This window comes from Bufo bufo, chromosome 10, assembly GCF_905171765.1.
Source record: "Bufo bufo chromosome 10, aBufBuf1.1, whole genome shotgun sequence".
In the NCBI taxonomy this organism is placed as follows: domain Eukaryota; kingdom Metazoa; phylum Chordata; class Amphibia; order Anura; family Bufonidae; genus Bufo; species Bufo bufo.
In genome coordinates, this window is record NC_053398.1 from 83,794,900 (window position 1) to 83,814,574 (window position 19,675).

At 44.6% G+C, this 19,675-nt stretch overlaps 1 protein-coding gene across 3 annotated transcripts in view; it reads right to left on the minus strand.

The window, feature by feature from the left end:
• CTCF (CCCTC-binding factor) overlaps positions 1–17,944 on the minus strand; it is a 71,106-nt gene extending 53,162 nt beyond the window's left edge. Inside the window, exon 1 of one of the 3 annotated variants that reach the window (XM_040409648.1) lies at positions 17,769–17,944. The gene's annotated coding sequence lies outside the window, so the exon portion shown is untranslated. Of the gene's footprint in view, positions 1–16,172; positions 16,302–17,322; positions 17,433–17,768 lie in introns of those variants that run through there. The other 2 variants (XM_040409650.1, XM_040409649.1) reach the window with 2 other exon arrangements.
• Positions 17,945–19,675: the final 1,731 nt, after the last annotated feature.

A 19,675-nucleotide genomic window follows, 5' to 3' on the forward strand; every position in this document is an offset into this window, starting at 1 on the left:
ATCAGGTAATTGGATTATTTGTGCGGACACCAAAATCATAGCTTGATGGCAACAGAGCGATCTTTATACTGGACATCGATTCTGTAGAGACGGAGACGTGTGATGGCTTCAGTGATCGCTCCTCCACTTGTGAGCAGGCGATAGCCTTCCCTACATTCACACTAAAATAAGTCAAAATCTTCATTTCACAATCCACGGGCTAATTACAGGTAAAAGGAAGAATCACCTACATTTCACATTGTAAACTGCCAGCAATGTAATACAGTACACTTAAACGTCACACCGTATGCAGATTAAGGGGGACATTTAGCAGCTCTCTGCGCCTCTTTTTTTGGCAGAAAGAAAAGTTGCAAATCTCATGTTTGCGATTTTTTTTTTTTAAACAAGACTTGCAACAAATCACAAGTGGCGTTTGTGCCGCCCTCGCTACTTTCTGAAGACAGGGTGTGGGAAGGGTGGAAGATACTGCACACTTATCTACATTTGCCGTTTCATAAATTTGGCGCAGGCATGCTCTCTGGCCCGTTTTTATGTTTATATATTTCAGCTAAATAACAAAAGTGCAATGAGGCGTATATGTATTCTCATGCACACGACAGTATTTTTTTGCCGTCCGCAAAAGGCTGTTCCGTTTTTGTTTCGTGTGTCTTCCTTGATTTTTGGAGGATCCCCAGACATGAAAAGTAAAAAAAAAAAAATCTAAGTCAAGTTTGCCTTGCAAATGATAGGAAAAAAACGGACGCGGATGACAATCTTGTGTGCCATAGTGTTTTTTCACGGACCCATTGACTTGAATGGGTCCGCGAACCGTTGTCCGTAAAAAAAAAAAATAGGACAGGACTGGAAACACGGATCACGGACGACAAACGATGCATTATCAGAGTTTTCAACGGACCCATTGAAAGTCAATGGGTCCGCAGAAAATCACGGAAAACGGAACAACGGACACGGAACACAACAACGGTCGTGTGCATGAGGCCTTAGTGTGACGTCCACTGTATGTAATCCTACTGGCCAGACATCACCTTCCTACTGTAGATGTCTCCATATACTGACTATTCACGCAGTTCTTCAGTAAAGAGGTTACAAAATAATATTATATATATATATATATATATATATATATATATATATATATATATATATATATATATACACATATACATACATACACATATACATACACACACACACACACACACCTACATATACACACACATACATCTACATATACACACAGTACAGACCAAAAGTTTGGACACACCTTCTCATTCAAAGAGTTTTCTTTATTTACATGACTATGAAGGCATCAAAACTATAAATTAACACATGTGGAATTATATACATAACAAACAAGTGTGAAACAACTGAAAATATGTCATATTCTAGGTTCTGCAAAGTAGCCACCGTTTGCTTTGATTACTGCTTTGCACAGTCTTGGCATTCTCTTGATGAGCTTCAAGAGGTAGTCCCCTGAAATGGTCTTCCAACAGTCTTGAAGGAGTTCCCAGAGATGCTTAGCACTTGTTGGCCCTTTTGCCTTCACTCTGCGGTCCAGCTCACCCCAAACTATCTCGATTGGGTTCAGGTCCGGTGACTGTGGAGGCCAGGTCATCTGGCGCAGCACCCCATCACTCTCCTTCATGGTCAAATAGCCCTTACTTTCAAAGTTTTCCCAATTTTTCGGCTGACTGACTGACCTTCATTTCTTAAAGTAATGATGGCCACTTGTTTTTCTTTACTTAGCTGCTTTTTTCTTGCCATAATACAAATTCTAACAGTCTATTCAGTAGGACTATCAAGCTGTGTATCCACCTGACTTCTCCTCAATGCCACTGATGGTCCCAACCCCATTTATAAGGCATGAAATGCCACTTATTAAACCTGACAGGGCACACCTGTGAAGTAAAAACCATTTCAGGAAACTACCTCTTGAAGCTCAAGAGAATGCCAAGAGTGTGCAAAGCAGTAATCAAAGCAAAAGGTGGCTACTTTGAAGAACCTAGAATATGACATATTTTCAGTTGTTTCACACTTGTTTGTTATGTATATAAATTCCACATGTGTTTATTCATAGTTTTGATGCCTTCAGTGTGAATCTACAATTTTCAGAGTCATAAAAATAAAGAAAACTCTTTGAATGAGGTGTCCAAACTTTTGGTCTGTAATATATATATATATATATATATATATATATATATATATATATATATATATATATATATATATATATCTATCTATCTATCTATCTATCTATCTATCTATCTATCTATCTATCTATCTATCTATCTATCTATCTATCTATCTATCTATCTATCTATCTATCTATCTATCTATCTATCTATCTATCTATCTATCTATCTATCTATCTATCTATCTATCTATCTATCTATCTATCTATCTATCTATCTATCTATCTATCTATCTATCTATCTATCTATCTATCTATCTATCTATATATCTATCATCTAAGTCCGTCAGTATCAACCAAAGGAAGGGTAGGGATTTGTACACATTTTCATAAGCATTAACCCTTTGAGGACCATAAGATTACCATCATCAATATAAAAATTATTTGTCCTTCCCTTTAAGAATGTATTTGACCAATAAAGCTAGATCTATTTGTTGATAAGAACTAATATTTTGACTCAAACAAAAAAAATGAAGTATTTTAAAGTTCTTAAAGGATAACTTTTTTTTTTTGGAGTATTGGACTGTGGTGATTAATATCACCTTGGTGGCCCTATTTCAACTTTTCACTGTGTATTCAATTACCCCTTAATTCCACATTTTGTTCCCTGTACTGCATACTTTTAACTGTGCTTAACCGCTTGCCGTCACTGCAACGCCGATAGGCGTCCGGACGGCAGCGCTCTCAGCAACGCCTATTGGCGTCATCTCGTGAGACCTGAGATTTCACAGGATTGCGCAGCTCACAAGTTGAACTACAGCCTGCCAGTGCTGATCATTGGCTGGCAGGCAGTAGATTTTTAAAATAACCAAATAGGTATATCAGATGCTATTTTGATAACAGCGTCTAATATACCTGCTCCTCTGGTGGTCCCTTTTGCTTGGATCGACCACCAGAGGACACAGGCAGCTCTGTAAGTAGCACTAAACACCACACACACATATTACACCCCCCCGGAACTTATTAACCCCTGATCACCCCATATAGACTCCCTGATCACCCCTGTCATTGATCACCCCCCTGTAAGGGTCCCTTATCACCGCCAGTTAGTTAGCCACTTGTTAGGTAGTTAGCGCCCAGCGCACCGCTGTCGCTAATCAGCACTAGTACTATATAGTATCTGTAAGCAGGGTGGATTTGATTTAAATCAAACCGATTTAAATCACTAGTCAGTAAGGCTTGATTTAAATAATAGTTTTTTACATAAAGATTCATATTTGGACAATTTTTCTGTTGTACTTAGGAAGGAGAAAAATAATCATTACCTTAATAATAACAATTTAAATAGGATTTATTCAACTGAAACAATAACATTACAGCATGTTATTTGCTTAAACATCCATGTTTGTTAACTAATTTGGCTAAAGAAAATATATATAGTTTAAGAAACTTAGACTGTCAGCCCAGCCTACACAAGAAAAGCTTAATAATGTCCTCTGTAGCTCACTCGTCATCTTCTTCTTTGTTCATAATCTGGAAAAGAAAAACAAGCTTTCCTGCTTTATCGGGACCCAAACGATTTCTCAATTTAGAATGAACGAGTCCAAAGGAAGAGAATATTCTTTCAACGCCCGCAGAAGAAGCTACTGCTGTTAAAAGTGAAAATCATTACTTGAACAGTTTTTAAAGCCAAGTGCTCAGGTGACTTCCACCAGTTCACTGGTGTGACTTTCTTTAAAATATCTTCAGCAAACATATTTCTTTAATGGTTCCCCCTTGGCTTTGAAGTTCATTATAGTTGGCATTACAGATGAATGATTGCTGGATACCCATGTCATAGCTAACTCCTCTTCCACAGGACTTAAGTTTTGACCCTGATACTGGATATTGACAATATTATATATATATAATATTCTCAACTCTTTTCATGTTATAAATTCAGTTTTGAGAACTCCAAAATTAAACCAAGCATCTGTGATAATATCTTGTAGGCAGAGAAACTACCCAGTAATCTTACAAAAACCTCTGGAAGAGCATGACATTGTGAATGGATTAATAGAATTTAACAAAAAATTAAACATATACAGCCTTATTCTACATAATTAAAGAAGTAATTTTTATTTCCTAATGAAATAACCTTTGGATGGTAATATATTTTCCTCAAAAAGCATTTTATATAAAAAATCAGATTTAAATTTAAAAAAAACAAACAGATTTTTTCGATTAAAAAAAAAATAAAAAAAAATCATTGATTTTTATCCACCCTGTCTAAGTGATCAAGACTGATCGCAATCAGATCTATATCAGTACATTAGGGTCACCTTAGGCTCTACAAAAAACAGTGTTCGCCCGATCAGGTCTGATCTTGTGCGCACACTTGCGTTCAGTCCGCCCACCGCAGTGACAATTATTTTTTTTCTGATCACTGCAAAATCGCTGCGGCGCTATAAAGATCACTTTTGAGCTTTCTGGATCTTTATTAGCGATCGCAGCTTGCCTTCGCAAGCACTCCTTTTTACTTTTTCCTGGGTAGTCTCAGAGGAATACCCCCTAAATTTAGTAAGGGTATTCTGCTGAAGAGTACTTTTAGGATTTCACAGGGCATTTTTACGCATTTGGATTCCAAACTACTTCTCACGCTTTAGGGCCCCTGAAATGCCAGGGCAGTATAAATACCCCACACATGTGACCCCATTTTGGAAAGAAGACACCCCAAGGTATTCCGTGAGGGGCATGGCGAGTTCATCGATTTATTATTATTTTTTTTTGGCACAAGTTCGCGGAAATTGATTTTATTTTATTTATTTTTTAATTACAAAGTCTCATATTCCACTAACTTGTGACAAAAAATTAAAACTTCCATGAACTCACCATACCCCTCACGAAATACCTTGGGTGTCTTCTTTCTAAAATGGGGTCACTTGTGGGGTATTTATACTGCCCTGGCATTTTAGGGGTCCTAAAGCGTGAGAAGTAGTTTGGAATCCAAATGCGTAAAAATGCCCTGTGAAATCCTAAAAGTACTCATTGGAATTTGGGCCCCTTTGCACACCTAGGCTGCAAAAAAGTGTCACACATGTGGTATCACCGTACTCAGGAGAAGTAGGGCAATGTGTTCTGGGGTGTATTTTTACATATACCCATGTTGGGTGAGAGAAATCTCTGTAAATTGACAACTTTGTATAAAAAAATCATTTAGGCTTCATGCACACGACCGTTGTGTGCATCCGTGTCCGTTGTTCCGTTTTCCGTGATTTTCTGCGGGCCCATTGACTTTCAATGGGTCCATTGAAAACTCGGAAAATGCACCGTTTTTCATCCGCATCCGTGATCCGTGTTTCCTGTCCGTCAAAAAAATATGACCTGTCCTATTTTTTTGACGGACAACGGTTCACGGACCCATTCAAGTCAATGGGCCAGTGAAAAAACACGGACACACACAAGATTGTCATCTGCGTCCTTGATCCGTGTCCGTAGGCTACTTTCACACAGACTGATCCGCAGATCCGTCTGCATAAAAGCTTTTTTAGATCTGAGTTTTCACGACAGAGGCGTTCCCATAGTGATGGGGACGCTTCAAGTTAGAATATACTTTGAACTGTGTACATGACTGCCCCCTGCTGCCTGGCAGCACCCGATCTCTTACAGTGGGCTGTGATCCGCACAATTAAGACCTTAGGTGCCGCACCTGAGGGGTTAATTGTGCATATCATAGCCCCCTGTAAGAGATCAGGTGCTGCCAGGCAGGAGGGGCAAACCCCCCCTCCCTCCCCAGTATTACATTCATTGGTGGCCAGTGCAGCCCCCCTCCCTCCCCTGTATTACATTCATTGGTGGCCAATGCGGCCCCCCCCTCCTAATTAAAATCCTCCCCATCATTGGTGGCAGCGGAGAGTTCCGATTGGAGTCCCAGTTTAATCGCTGGGACTCCGGTAACCAGGACGCTACTGCAGTCCTGGCTGCCATGGTTACTTAGCAATTTTAGAAGCATTATACTTATCTGCGCTGTCTGTGACCGGCCGGGCGCTCCTCCTACTGGTAAGTGAAAGGTCTGTGCTATAAGCAATGCGCTGCACAGACCTGTCACTTACCAGTAGGAGGAGCGCCCGGCCGGCCACAGATAGTGAAGGTAAGTATAATGCTTCTAAAATTGCTAAGTAACCATGGCAGCCAGGACTGCAGTAGCGTCCTGGTTACCGGAGTCCCAGCGATTAAACTGGGACTCCGATCGGAACTCTCCGCTGCCAACAATGATGGGGGGGGGGGATTTTAATTAGACGAGAGGGCCGCACTGGCCACCAATGAATGCAATACAGGGGAGGGAGGGAGCCGCACTGGCCACCAATGAATGTAATACAGGGGAGGGAGGGAGCCGCACTGGCCACCAATGAATGTAATACAGGGGAGAGAGGGAGCCGCACTGGCCACCAATGAATGTAATACAGGGGAGGGAGGGAGCCGCACTGGCCACCAATGAATGTAATACAGGAGAGGGAGGGGGCGCCGCACTGGCCACCAATGAATTTAAAACTGGGGAAGGAGGCGGGTCTGCCCCCTCCTGCCTGGCAGCACCTGATCTTTACAGGTGGCTATGATACGCACAATTAACCCCTCAGGTGCGGCACCTGATGGGTTAATTGTGCGGATCACAGCCCCCTACAAGAGATCAGGTGCTGCCAGACAGCAGGGGGCAGTCATGTACACAGTTCTTAGTATATTCTAACTTGAAGCATCCCCATCACTATGGGAACGCCTGTGTTAGAATATACTGTCGGATCTGAGTTTTCACGATATAACTCAAATCTGATGGTATATTTTAACAAGTAGAGATATAACCTCCTGGCACTCTGGAAGTGATCAATTGGAGTCGGGTTCCCACCCCGTACAATAATAATAGAAAAACTCCAGTTGTTTGTGAATCAAATGGTTTTCTGTTTATTTTGATATGCGGCTTCAAAGTGACGTTTCGGCCTAGATGGCCTTTATCAAACCAGTACCGCTGTGGGAGGCTGTGTCAATAGATCCTGCGCTGAGTAGGTGATGGCGTGTGTCCACACGCCTCTCTAGGGATGCGTATATTTTAACATAGAGGCGTTCCCATGGTGATGGGGACGCTTCAAGTTAAAATACACCATCGGATTGGAGAAAACTCCGATCCGATGGTATAATAGGGACTCCTGACTTTACATTGAAAGTCAATGGGGCATGGATCAGTTTGCAATTGCACCATATTGTGTCAACGTCAAACGGACACCAAAACTACTTTTTCCTTCATGACCGTGGATCCTCCAAAAATCAAGGAAGACCCACGGAAGAAAAAACTGACACAGATCACGGAACCCGTTTTTGCAGACCTCAAAAAAAAATAAAATGGTTGTGTGCATGAGGCCTAACAGATATTTCTCACACACAGTATGGGTATATGTAAAAATACACCCCAAAACACATTGCCCTACTTCTTCTGAGTACGGCGATAGCACATGTGTGACACTTTTTTGCAGCCTAGGTGCGCAAAGGGGCCCAAATTCCAATGAGTACTTTTAGGATTTCACAGGGCACTTCTCAGAGCTTTAGGGCCCCTAAAATGCCAGGGCAGTATAAATACCCCACAAGTGACCCCATTTTAGAAAGAAAACACCCCAAAGGTAAAAAAAAATGTATATACAGTACAGACCAAAAGTTTGGACACACCTTCTAATTCAAAGAGTTTTCTTTATTTTCATGACTGTGAAGGCATCAAAACTATGAATTAACACATGTGGAATTATATACATCACAAACAAGTGTGAAACAACTGAAAATATGTCCTATTCTAGGTTCTTCAAAGTAGCCACCTTTTGCTTTGATTACTGCTTTGCACACTCTTGGCATTCTCTTGATGAGCTTCAAGAGGTAGTCCCCTGAAATGGTTTTCACTTCACAGGTGTGCCCTGACAGGTTTAATAAGTGGGATTTCTTGCCTTATAAATGGGGTTGGGACCATCAGTGGCGTTGAGGAGAAGTCAGGTGGATACACAGCTGATAGTCCTACTGAATAGACTGTTAGAATTTGTATTATGGCAAGAAAAAAGCAGTTAAGTAATGAAAAACGAGAGGCTATCATTACTTTAAGAAATGAAGGTTAGTCAGTCAGCTGAAAAATTGGGAAAACTTTGAAAGTAAGGCCTATTTGACCATGAAGGAGAGTGATGGGGTGCTGCGCCAGATGACCTGGCCTCCACAGTCACCGGACCTGAACCCAATCGAGATAGTTTGGGGTGAGCTGGACCGCAGAGTGAAGGCAAAAGGGCCAACAAGTGCTAAGCATCTCTGGGAACTCCTTCAAGACTGTTGGAAGACCATTTCAGGGGACTACCTCTTGAAGCTCATCAAGAGAATGCCAAGAGTGTGCAAAGCAGTAATCAAAGCAAAAGGTGGCTACTTTGAAGAACCTAGAATAGGACATATTTTCAGTTGTTTCACACTTGTTTGTTATGTATATAATTCCACATGTGTTCATTCATAGTTTTGATGCCTTCACAGTCATGAAAATAAAGAAAACTCTTTGAATTAGAAGGTGTGTCCAAACTTTTGGTCTGTACTGTATATACATTTTTTTTTACCTTGGGGTGTTTTCTTTCTAAAATGGGGTCACTTGTGGGGTATTTATACTGCCCTGGCATTTTAGGGGCCCTAAAGCGTGAGAAGTGCCCTGTGAAATCCTAAAAGTACTCATTGGAATTTGGGCCCCTTTGTGCACCTAGGCTGCAAAAAAGTGTCACATGTGGTATCGCCGTACTCAGGAGAAGTAGGGCAATGTGTTTTGGGGTGTATTTTTACATATACCCATACTGTGAGAGAAATCTCGGTAAATGACAACTTTTTAAAAAAATTTATACAAAGTTGTCAATTTACAGAGATCTTTCTCTCACCCAGCATGGGTATATGTAAATATACACCCCAAAACACATTGTCCTACTTCTGAGTACAGCGATACCACGTGTGACATTTTGCAACCTAGGTGCGTAAAGGGGCCGAAAGTCCAACGAGTACCTTTAGGCTTTACAGGGTTGCTCACAATTTAGCCCCGCCCAAAATGCCAGAACAGTAAACACACCCCACAAATGACCCCATTTCGGAAAGTAGACACCCCAAGGTATTCACTGAGGGGCATAGTGAGTCCGTGGGAGATTTTTATTTTTTTTTGCCAAAAGTTAGCAGAAATGGAAACTTTATTATTTTTTTCTCAGAAAGTGTCATTTTTCGCTAACTTGTGAAAAAAAAAATTAAATCATACATAAACTCACCATGCCCCTCCGAACACTTTGGGGTGTCTTTCTAAAATGGGTCATTTGGGGGATATTTATACTATCCTGGCATTCTAGCACCTCAACAAACATGACATGCTCAGAAAGTCAGAGCTGCTTCAAAATGTGGAAATTCACACATTTTTGTACCATAGTTTGTAAACGCTATAAATTTTGTGCAAACCAATAAATATACACTTATCGGATTTTTTTTTTTATCAAAGACATTTAGCACAATAAATTCTGACACAAACTTGTATAAAAATGTTATTATATTCGAACAATTTTACCAAAAAAAGTTAAAAATACACTTTTTGTGATAAAATTGCGGTCTATTGATTAATATCAGAAAAACGAAAAATCTCAGCAGCCATCAAATACCACTAAAAGAAAGCTGTATTTGTGAGAAAAATAGGAGGTAAAATTCATTTGGGTGCCAAGTTGCATGACCGAGCAATAAACCGTTAAAGTTGTGAAGTGCCGATTTGTAAAAGAGAGCCTGGTCACTAGGGAGGTATAAACCTGTGGTCTTTAAGTGGTTAAAATAGGGTTGCTAGGCATGGTCCGTCTGTCTGTTGAAGGACGGAGCACGCTGCGTGCAGGGTCACATTACTGACAGCCAGGGACTGTAAGTAAATGATTAAAGCCAGGTCCTCCCCAGCAGCTGATAACAGTGCCTGGGCTGTGTGCACTTCTCCCTGTCCCTGCGCTTGGCAGACGCTCCCTCACTCAGCAGAGCTGGAGAATGCAGAGTTGGAGCAGTGCCGACCAGGAAAGGGAGATCTGCCATCTGCTCAGTGTATAAATGAAAGCAACATGTGGTAAGAGGACCCCTTCGTGCTGCAGGAGATTAACCCTTTAGGGGGGAGGGCTCTGGTTACTGACACTTTTGGGGGGCTATTGTTACTGGCTAGTGAGGGCAGGTGGGATTAGCCTCAGGGTGAGGGCAGTGGCGGCCATCTTAACTGAATAGTGAAATTGCAGTTTTATGCAGACTGGTTGCTAAGGGCTGAATCTTATTAAATATGGGGTAAGTCAGTCTAATCGTAACTGATTCTGGAATATCATGTTATTAGTAACTACATATATGAAAATTGAAATTAGGGTCTAAATGTGACAGTTATCCTTTAATCAGATGATACAGGCAATTAAAAACATGGGACAAATACGTCCCTTGGTCGGTCCTCAAAGGGTTAATGTCACTTAAGAATTCATCCAAATTCTTTTTAAACCTGCCCGCCGCACACGCTGTGACCACGTCCTGAATTGCTTGTCCTGTGCAGTTGTAGATCAGTTCTCTGATGTAATAGAAGGCCTATACTTGGCAGCACGCTCCCTGTTAAACACTCCGACCTGCTCTGCTCCAGCAGGCTGACTCTTCCAGATACTATCCTCTGTGGTGAGAAGTCCCCAAGCGGCATATCCCTGCTGGGTCACCGGTCTCTTCGGGACAATAACTTATAACTGGGTCTATGCTTATGAGAAGTGATCGTTTTACAGCAAACACAAGCAATTCCAACTTATTCTTCAGTAAGCATTGTAGGAAGTAGTTGTCTGCAAGTCAATGGTGGTGTGCACCAACCTGCCAGGGAAGAACACACCCGATGTCCGCCAGCCTGTCAGCTCCAAAAGAGCTCTGTAATTGTTCTCCTCATACTCGCTTTGATGCTGTGCTCCCAGAGACCTCTCCATGTGTATTACTGCTGGGCTGTGGGAGCACAGCGTTAGAATGCGAGTAGGATGATAAAAACGACATCATCAGATTCCGCATCACTTACACCAGACCCCTCTCAGGGCTCCAGATGGCGACCATTTGGTCGCCAATGCGACTTAGAATTTACAAATGGCGACAAGACTTTTTAGTCTTGTCGCCATTTGCGACTAGACCCGCCGCCGCAGCTCTGCTCAATACAGCGGCGGCACAGGAGATGATCGTTCTCAGCAGCGCAGGAGGAGTCTCTCCCTCCCCCTGTGCTGCTGCCGCCGCCTCCACCAATAAGAAGAGGCAGGAGGAGGAGGAGGGGCTGTGGCCACTGCGCCACCAATGAAGAAAACTGACCTGTTAATACAAATACAGGAGGCGGGTGCTGGAATCAAATAGCCGGCACCCGACCTCTGTGACAGGGAGCTGCGATCAGCTGCAGTTGAGTTAACCCTTCAGGTGCGGTACCTGAGGGGTTAATTGTAGCTGATCGCAGCCCCCTGTCACAAAGGTCGGGTGCCGGCTATTTGATTCCGGCACAGTGCTGCCCCCCCCCCCCCCCCCCCCAGTATAATAAACATTGGTGGCTCAGTGGGAGGTGCCAATGAGGGTTAAAAATAATAAAAGAAAATTAACTCACCTCCTCCAGTTGATCGCATAGCTGCCGGTCTCCTGCACTTACTTCTTTCTTCAGGACCTGTGGTGACGTCACTGAGCTCATCACCATGGTAATGGATCATGTGATGAGCTCAGTGACGTCACCACAGGTCCTGAAGAAAGAAGTAAGTGCAGGAGACCGGCAGCTATGCGATCAACTGGAGGAGGGGAGTTAATTTTCTTTTATTATTTTTAACCCTCATTGGCACTGCCCACTGCGCCACCAATGTTTATTATATTGGGGGGGGGGGCACACTGTGCCACCAATGTTTATTATTTTGAGGGGGGGCGCACTGCACCACCAATGTTTATTATATTGGGGTGATGGGGGGGCGCACTGCGCCACCAATGTTTATTATACTGGGGTGATGGGGGGGCGCACTGCGCCACCAATGTTTATTATACTGGGGTGATGGGGGGGCGCACTGCGCCACCAATGTTTATTATATTGGGGTGATGGGGGGGCGCACTGCGCCACCAATGTTTATTATACTGGGGTGATGGGGGGGCGCACTGCGCCACCAATGTTTATTATACTGGGGTGATGGGGGGCGCACTGCGCCACCAATGTTTATTATACTGGGGTGATGAGGGGCGCACTGCGCCACCAATGTTTATTATACTGGGGTGATGGGGGGCGCACTGCGCCACCAATGTTTATTATACTGGGGTGATGGGGGGCGCACTGCGCCACCAATGTTTATTATACTGGGGTGATGGGGGGCGCACTGCGCCACCAATGTTTATTATACTGGGGTGATGGGGGGCGCACTGCGCCACCAATGTTTATTATACTGGGGTGATGGGGGGCGCACTGCGCCACCAATGTTTATTATATTGACCTTCTACTGTACATTCTGTATTTAGAATGCTATTACTTTCCCTTATAACCATGTTATAAAGGGAAAATAATACAGTGAATAGACTTTCATCCTAGGAATCATGCGTGAAAAACGCACCGCATCCGCACTTGCTTGTGATTTTCACACAGCCCCATTAACTTCTATGGGGCCTGCGTTGCGTGAAAAACGCACAACAGAGCATGCTGCGATTTTCACGCAACGCACAAGTGATGTGTGAAAATCACCGCTCATGTGCACAGCCCCATAGAAGTGAATGGGTCCGGATTTAGTGCGGGTGCATTCCGGTATTTTGAATGCCAGATCCAGCACTAATACATTCCTATGGGGAAAAATGCCGGATCCGGCATTCAGGCAAATCTTCATTTTTTTTTCGCCGGAGATAAAACCGTAGCATGCTGCGGTTTTATCTTTTGCCTGATCAGTCAAAATGACTGAACTGAAGACATCCTGAGCGGATTACTCTCCATTCAGAATCCATAGGGATAACACTGATCAGTTCTTTTCCGGTATTGAGCCCCTAGGACGGAACTCTATGCCGGAAAAGAATAACGCTAGTGTGAAAGTACCCTAAAATATTAAGTTTATATCCCCCCTTTCCCAATTTTACATATAAAATATATAAACAATAAATAAATAAACATATTACATAGCGCTGTCCAAACTATTAAATTATTCAAAAATATCTCCTATGCGGTGAGCATTCGCCATTTTTTAGTCAACTTGTCACCCCAAAAAATAGGATAGGACGGTTGTATTATGGGCCGAATGTTTCATAAAATGCGAAATGCACGCAGCTTTTTTTTTTATTGTTTTTTTTTGCGCGGTATTGAGTATCGCAATACTTTTTTATGGTGACGAAAGCGAATCAAAATTTTGGTTTCAAAACAACCCTACGCCGATCTGATCGGCATAGCGTTGTCACGATACCAAAATTTTGATTCAGTTTCGATTTGGCGACTAAAAATTTGATTTGGCTCCTAAATTTTTCAGTTCAGGAGCCAATGGCTACTAGGTATTTTTTTTAGGCTGGAGCACTGCCTCTGTGTCAGAGCTGACAGCCCCTTAAAGGAGTTGTCTCACCAGCAAATAGCATGTATTACGTAGAGGAAGTTAAAGAGGACCTTTCACCAGAGGAAAGCCTCTAAACTAACTATACAGAAGTGTAGAGTGGCGCCCAGGGATCCCGCTGCACTTACTGTTATCCCCGGGCGCCGCTCCGTTCGCCCGGTATAGCCTCCGGTATGTAGTTAGGCTCCACCCACTTGATCCTGCCGGCGTCTTCTTCTCCTATGCTGTAGCGCTGGCCATAGCCAGGCTATGAGCAGAGCGCTGCGATTGGCCAGCGCTACAGCATAGGAGAAGACAACGCCGGCAGGATCAAGTGGGTGGAGCCTAACTACTTACAGACCGGAGGCTATACCGGGCGAACGGAGCGGCGCCCGGGGATAACAGTAAGTGCAGCGGGATCCCTGGGCGCCGCTCTACACTTCTGTATAGTTAGTTTAGACGCTTTCCTCTGGTGAAAGGTCCTCTTTAATACAAACCACTTACTAATGTATTCTCCTTAGTGCGTCCTTTGCTGGCGTAAATTTTTATCACATTGTACACTGATCATTTCCAGGGTTACGACAAGGGTTGTTTCGGGTATCGAAATTTTGATACACAATCGATACTTTTGTACCAGTTTCAATACGATACTGGGATTTCCATTTTTTTCGATACTGAGCTGGGCAGTCTAGTATCACAGAATATTAGCGCTCCGCTCTCAGCACACTCCAACTTCCCTCAGCAGCACGGGAGAGAAGGAAGCATTGTCTCCCCCCCGACCCCCCCACCCCCCGTGCCGCTGCTGAGGGGGAGGGGCGGCCGCAAAATCATTGGTGGCAGGGTCTCCTCACCTCCTCTCATTGGTGGTGCAGTAGCAGCTTCTGATCGGAGCCCCAGCAGTGTAATCCTGGGGCTCCGATCGGTTACCATGGCAGCCAGGACGCTACTGAAGTCCTGGCTGCCATAGTCCGCTCCCTGCTGCTGTGTGCACAGAGCAGCAGGGACAGTGAGAGGTCCTATTCACCCTGATAGAGATCTATTACGGTAAATAGGACAAGGGTTGAAAAGATCCCACGTTAGTTATTAAATAAAAATATATACAGTATATATATTTTAAAAAAAATAAAAAATTAAGTATGAATCACCCCCTTTCCCAATTTTACATATAAAATATATAATAAATAAACATATCACCACGTCCGAAAAGTCCAAACTATTAGAATATAAATGACTATATTTATAATAAAAAAAACACACACTATGCGGTCAACGCCAGAACACAAAAACAAATAAAAACTGCGCGATTCGCTTTTTTTGTCACCTTGTCCCCCCAGAAAATAGGATCGGGCTGTTCAATTATGAGCCGGGCTATCCATAAAATGTGGAATGCACACAGCTTTTTTTGGCGGTTTATTTTTTCGCATGGTATCGAATATCGCAATACTTTATGGTATCAAAACCGAATCTAAATTTTTGTATCAAAACAACCCTAGTTACGACCACCCTGCAATCCATCAGTAGTGGTCGTGCTTGCAGACTATAGGAAAAAGCACTGTCCTATGTGCGCTCCCATGGTCTCAGCCACAAGAGAACCGGCTCCTTTTCCTATAAAGTGCGAACACAACCACCACTGATGGATTGCAGGGTGGTTGTATCCATGGGAACAAGCAGGATATGAACGTGATGGAAAAATGAATCCAGGAAGCAATATGGACAACCACAATACATTAGGTAAGTGCCTTGTATTAACTTTCTCTACATGATAAATGTCATTTGCTGAAGGGAGACAGCCCTTTAATGATGTGAACTTAGAGCAGTATAAGGCTGAGTTCACACCTCAGTTATTTCCAGCAGTTTTTGTGAGCCAAACGCAGTAGTGAACCCTACTCAGATAAGGTATAATGGACAGATCTGCATCTGTTCTGTGTTTTCGACCCGCACCTGGTTTTGGCTCACAATAACTGAAGTGTGAACACAGCCTTAATACCTGTGATGTTTTTCTTTTGGGTTTTTAATACATCCCAAATACACTAAACCCTCAGAAAAGGTGTTAGCAGTGATGTGAGGGGCATCGCCAACCACTCCTAATGCAGAGACCTCTACACTATTCTTTTCAGCTTCTTGGTGTCGTTATCGGACTTTCTACGCTTTGAATATTTCAACACTTCAAACTGGACGCCCTAGTAGTGTGCATGCACATGGGGTAGCAGGACAACGTCCCCTCTTTTTCGGGAACTCACACTGCTGATGGGGGGGGTCCACGCTGTCCAAATCCAAGTGTTCGTACCACTTTCATACCACAAAATGCAGACCCTATGAAGAAGTCAATGGGTCCGCATAAAACACAGATGTCACACAGACCGCATCCGTATTTTGTGGACTTACTGTTTACAGACTGCGAAATACATACGGTCACGTGAATGCGCCCTAAGGCCGCCTGCACACGATACCTGCACTATTTACTGCAGGTCTGCAGCAGATCTCACCTTTCCATTGAAAAGGGCAAAATGTGAACAAAAAAAATAAACTCAACTGGCGAGCAGCAGACGGCAAAATCCTCACAGCCAAGAAAAAAAGCGGAGCGTGCGAGCCATTTCTCTGATCACACACTTCGCTGGGGCTGTAATACACTGCGCTTTTTCAGGACAACATCTGTGTGGAAAAGACGTGCGTAATCTGCACCACGTACAGCCACCCTCAGGCTAAATGCACTGCGTAATCTGCACCACGTACAGCCACCCTCAGGCTAAATGCACTGCGTAATCTGCACCACGTACAGCCACCCTCAGGCTAAATGCACTGCGTAATCTGCACCACGTACAGCCACCCTCAGGCTAAATGCACTGCGTAATCTGCGCCACGTACAGCCACCCTCAGGCTAAATGCACTGCGTAATCTGCACCACGTACAGCCACCCTCAGGCTAAATGCACTGCGTAATCTGCACCACGTACAGCCACCCTCAGGCTAAATGCACTGCGTAATCTGCACCACGTACAGCCACCCTCAGGCTAAATGCACTGCGTAATCTGCACCACGTACAGCCACCCTCAGGCTAAATGCACTGCGTAATCTGCACCACGTACAGCCACCCTCAGGCTAAATGCACTGCGTAATCTGCACCACGTACAGCCACCCTCAGGCTAAATGCACTGCGTAATCTGCACCACGTACAGCCACCCTCAGGCTAAATGCACTGCGTAATCTGCACCACGTACAGCCACCCTCAGGCTAAATGCACTGCGTAATCTGCACCACGTACAGCCACCCTCAGGCTAAATCCCCACCATAGGTCATGCACACCATGCAGGTTGTTTTCCGTGTGGATTTTAAAATCTACATCTATTTTAGATTTCCTGACCAGATTTTCTCCATTCACTTCAATGGGAAGAGGAAAATCCGCATCACTTGAGGTGGATTGTCCGCACATAAATCCTGTACATTCCCCTCAGGCCGGGTTTTTCCAGGGGGCTCCGAGCAGGTTTGGATCTGATGTGGGAGAGGAAAGAGATGCCACCTGACCACTGATGCTGGAGGAGGCATAATGCAGTCACCTGACCTACAGTGCAGGGTCAATGCCAGGGTCAGAACCTGTTCACACACACACTGCGGTTCCCAGTCAGGCGGCCACATTTACCACAGCTGCCAAGCTTCTCCCGCCCTCAGCATCTTCGTCCACCCAGGTAGGAGCAGGCGCCGTGCTCGGGGAGACCGCGGGCGTGGTTGTCCACGGGAGAAGAGATGGCAGAAGGCGCTGAGGAGACGCATACTTCCAGCGAGTATGGCAGCCAAGTAATCCGCGCACAGCCCCTCCACTGCACTAACGGGGCAGACGGAGAAAAGCCAGAGTAAAATGGAGGTCAGGCCCGCAGCAGCATCCCCAGTCCTGGCGCCGGCCTGAGCGCGCAGCAAATGGCGTCGCTGCAGACACCGCTTCCCAGGCTCGAGCTGCAGACATTTCGCCAAATACAAATAACGATAGAGGGAGACAAACACCCCATCAGCCGCCCGAACCGGAGCCCCATCGTGACACCTAGAGGCCGGAGAAAGCTCCTGCAAAATCGCGTTTTTTCCTCTACTTACCTCCCTAGAGCAGCTTTTTCTCTGATTTTTTCTGCTTTTTGGACAGATTCGAAGGATCCAGAATAGACAACCTGCGAGAGACGAGAACGGAGGCGCCAGACGATAACCAGCTCGCCGTTTAATCTCTCCAAACCCCTGCTTCACAAAATGGCGGCATAATCAGTTACAGCGCATGCGTAGTTGAGGCGGGACCGAAGGGCTTCTGGGAGCTGTAGTTTGATGCGGGCACACCATTGAACTACATAACCGCTCGAGGACTGGGGGCGATGTTTCTGGGGTGAGTGAGTGAGACGAGCTCGAGAGAGGAATCGCAATTTGAGCGCCAAATTTAAAAGCGGCGTCGTGACGTCGGGAATGTACGTGTGGGAAGCGGAGGGTTAGATGACGGGTCTGGAGACCGATATTTAGATCTATTCTATACTCCAGCGGCGCCTCTTCTGCTGTGGGAAAGGCTCTCATATCTGCTGAATATCGCATGAAATGTGCCTCATGTTCACACTATAATTCTGACGATAATAAAAAGTCCTTTGTGCATTCTTTTTCCCCTTTGTAAATGCAGCCCCCTGAGGTCAGGCCATCTCTGTATGGTGCTCCTGTCAGGTGCGGATCTGCCATTAGTGTCCTCCTTATGCTCCTGTAACGGATGGCGTTAGGGTACTTTCACACTAGCGGTATTCGTTTCCGGTATTGAAATCAGGTAAAGGGTCTCAATACCGGAAAAAATGCATCAGTTTTGTCCTAATCCGTTCAGTATGCACCAGGATGTCTTCCGTTCCCTCCCTTGTACGGTATTTGACCCGATAAAATCCAGGAACAATACCGCAATTGCCAGATCCGGGATTCATTTCCATAGAGATGTATCAATGCCGGATCTGGTACCAAATGTTCCAGACATTGCCGGATCCGGTTTTCTGGTCTGCGCATGCGCAGGGCTTTTGACCTTTGAAATTTTTTAATGACCGATCCGGTATTTCAACGGATCCAGAAAAAAAACCTTTCTGTTTGTACACGGTTCCGTTGCTGAAATCAAACACTAGTGTGAACGTTCCCTTACTGCTGATGTGAATGTGGCCCAATAATACTAGGCGGTTCACCTGTATGGGTGATAACGTTCTGGTCAAACTCCTGCTAAATACTTACCAAATCGCAAACGAGTCGGAAACAATTCAGAGAAGTGACATACCAGTTCTTCAAGCATTCCTGAAAACCGCAGCATAAAAATCCGTGCCTGTGAGAACTGTGGTGCATATTTCCCACTGAAAACAACGGGAAGCCTTTTTAGTGCAGTATTGCTGCAAAATCGGAACTTTTCCTCCTTCTTGGTCTCCCTCTTTGCTTTACCAGAAACGCAGCCCGACACATTTACTATTATCTGAAGAAAAAAAACAGGAGAACATTATTTCTGAAATCTTTGCCAGCTCCCACTGGTATAGGGGGCTGGAGCCAAAAGAACAGGCACTCCAGAACGGTTATTACATGGCGGTGCGAGTAGTTACTACAGTGACCTGTCAGGGGAGGTGACAGCTCCTCTAGCGTTCAGTGCGGCCCCAGTGGAATCCATACTCCCATATACAGCAGAAGTGCTAAAAATCACATACAATGGGGGCATATCGCTAGGATTGTCGCGGGCAGAGCTGTGGCTGGTGGACCCTGGGTCCATCTACCACCAAGCGCTGCTCCCATACAAGTAAATAGGAGCGCACGCGCGGCCTCTGCTCCCATTCATTTCTATGGGGCAGACGGAAACAGCAGAGCCAGCGCTCGGCTATTTTCAGCGGCCCCATTGAAATGAATGGAGGGTGGCTGCACAGTATGTCCCCGCTCCGTTCTCGTACTGTAGGCAGCACCTCTAACCCACACTGACTGATACGGCCCATGTCTCCAGGACCCTGTGCATTTGTGTGTAT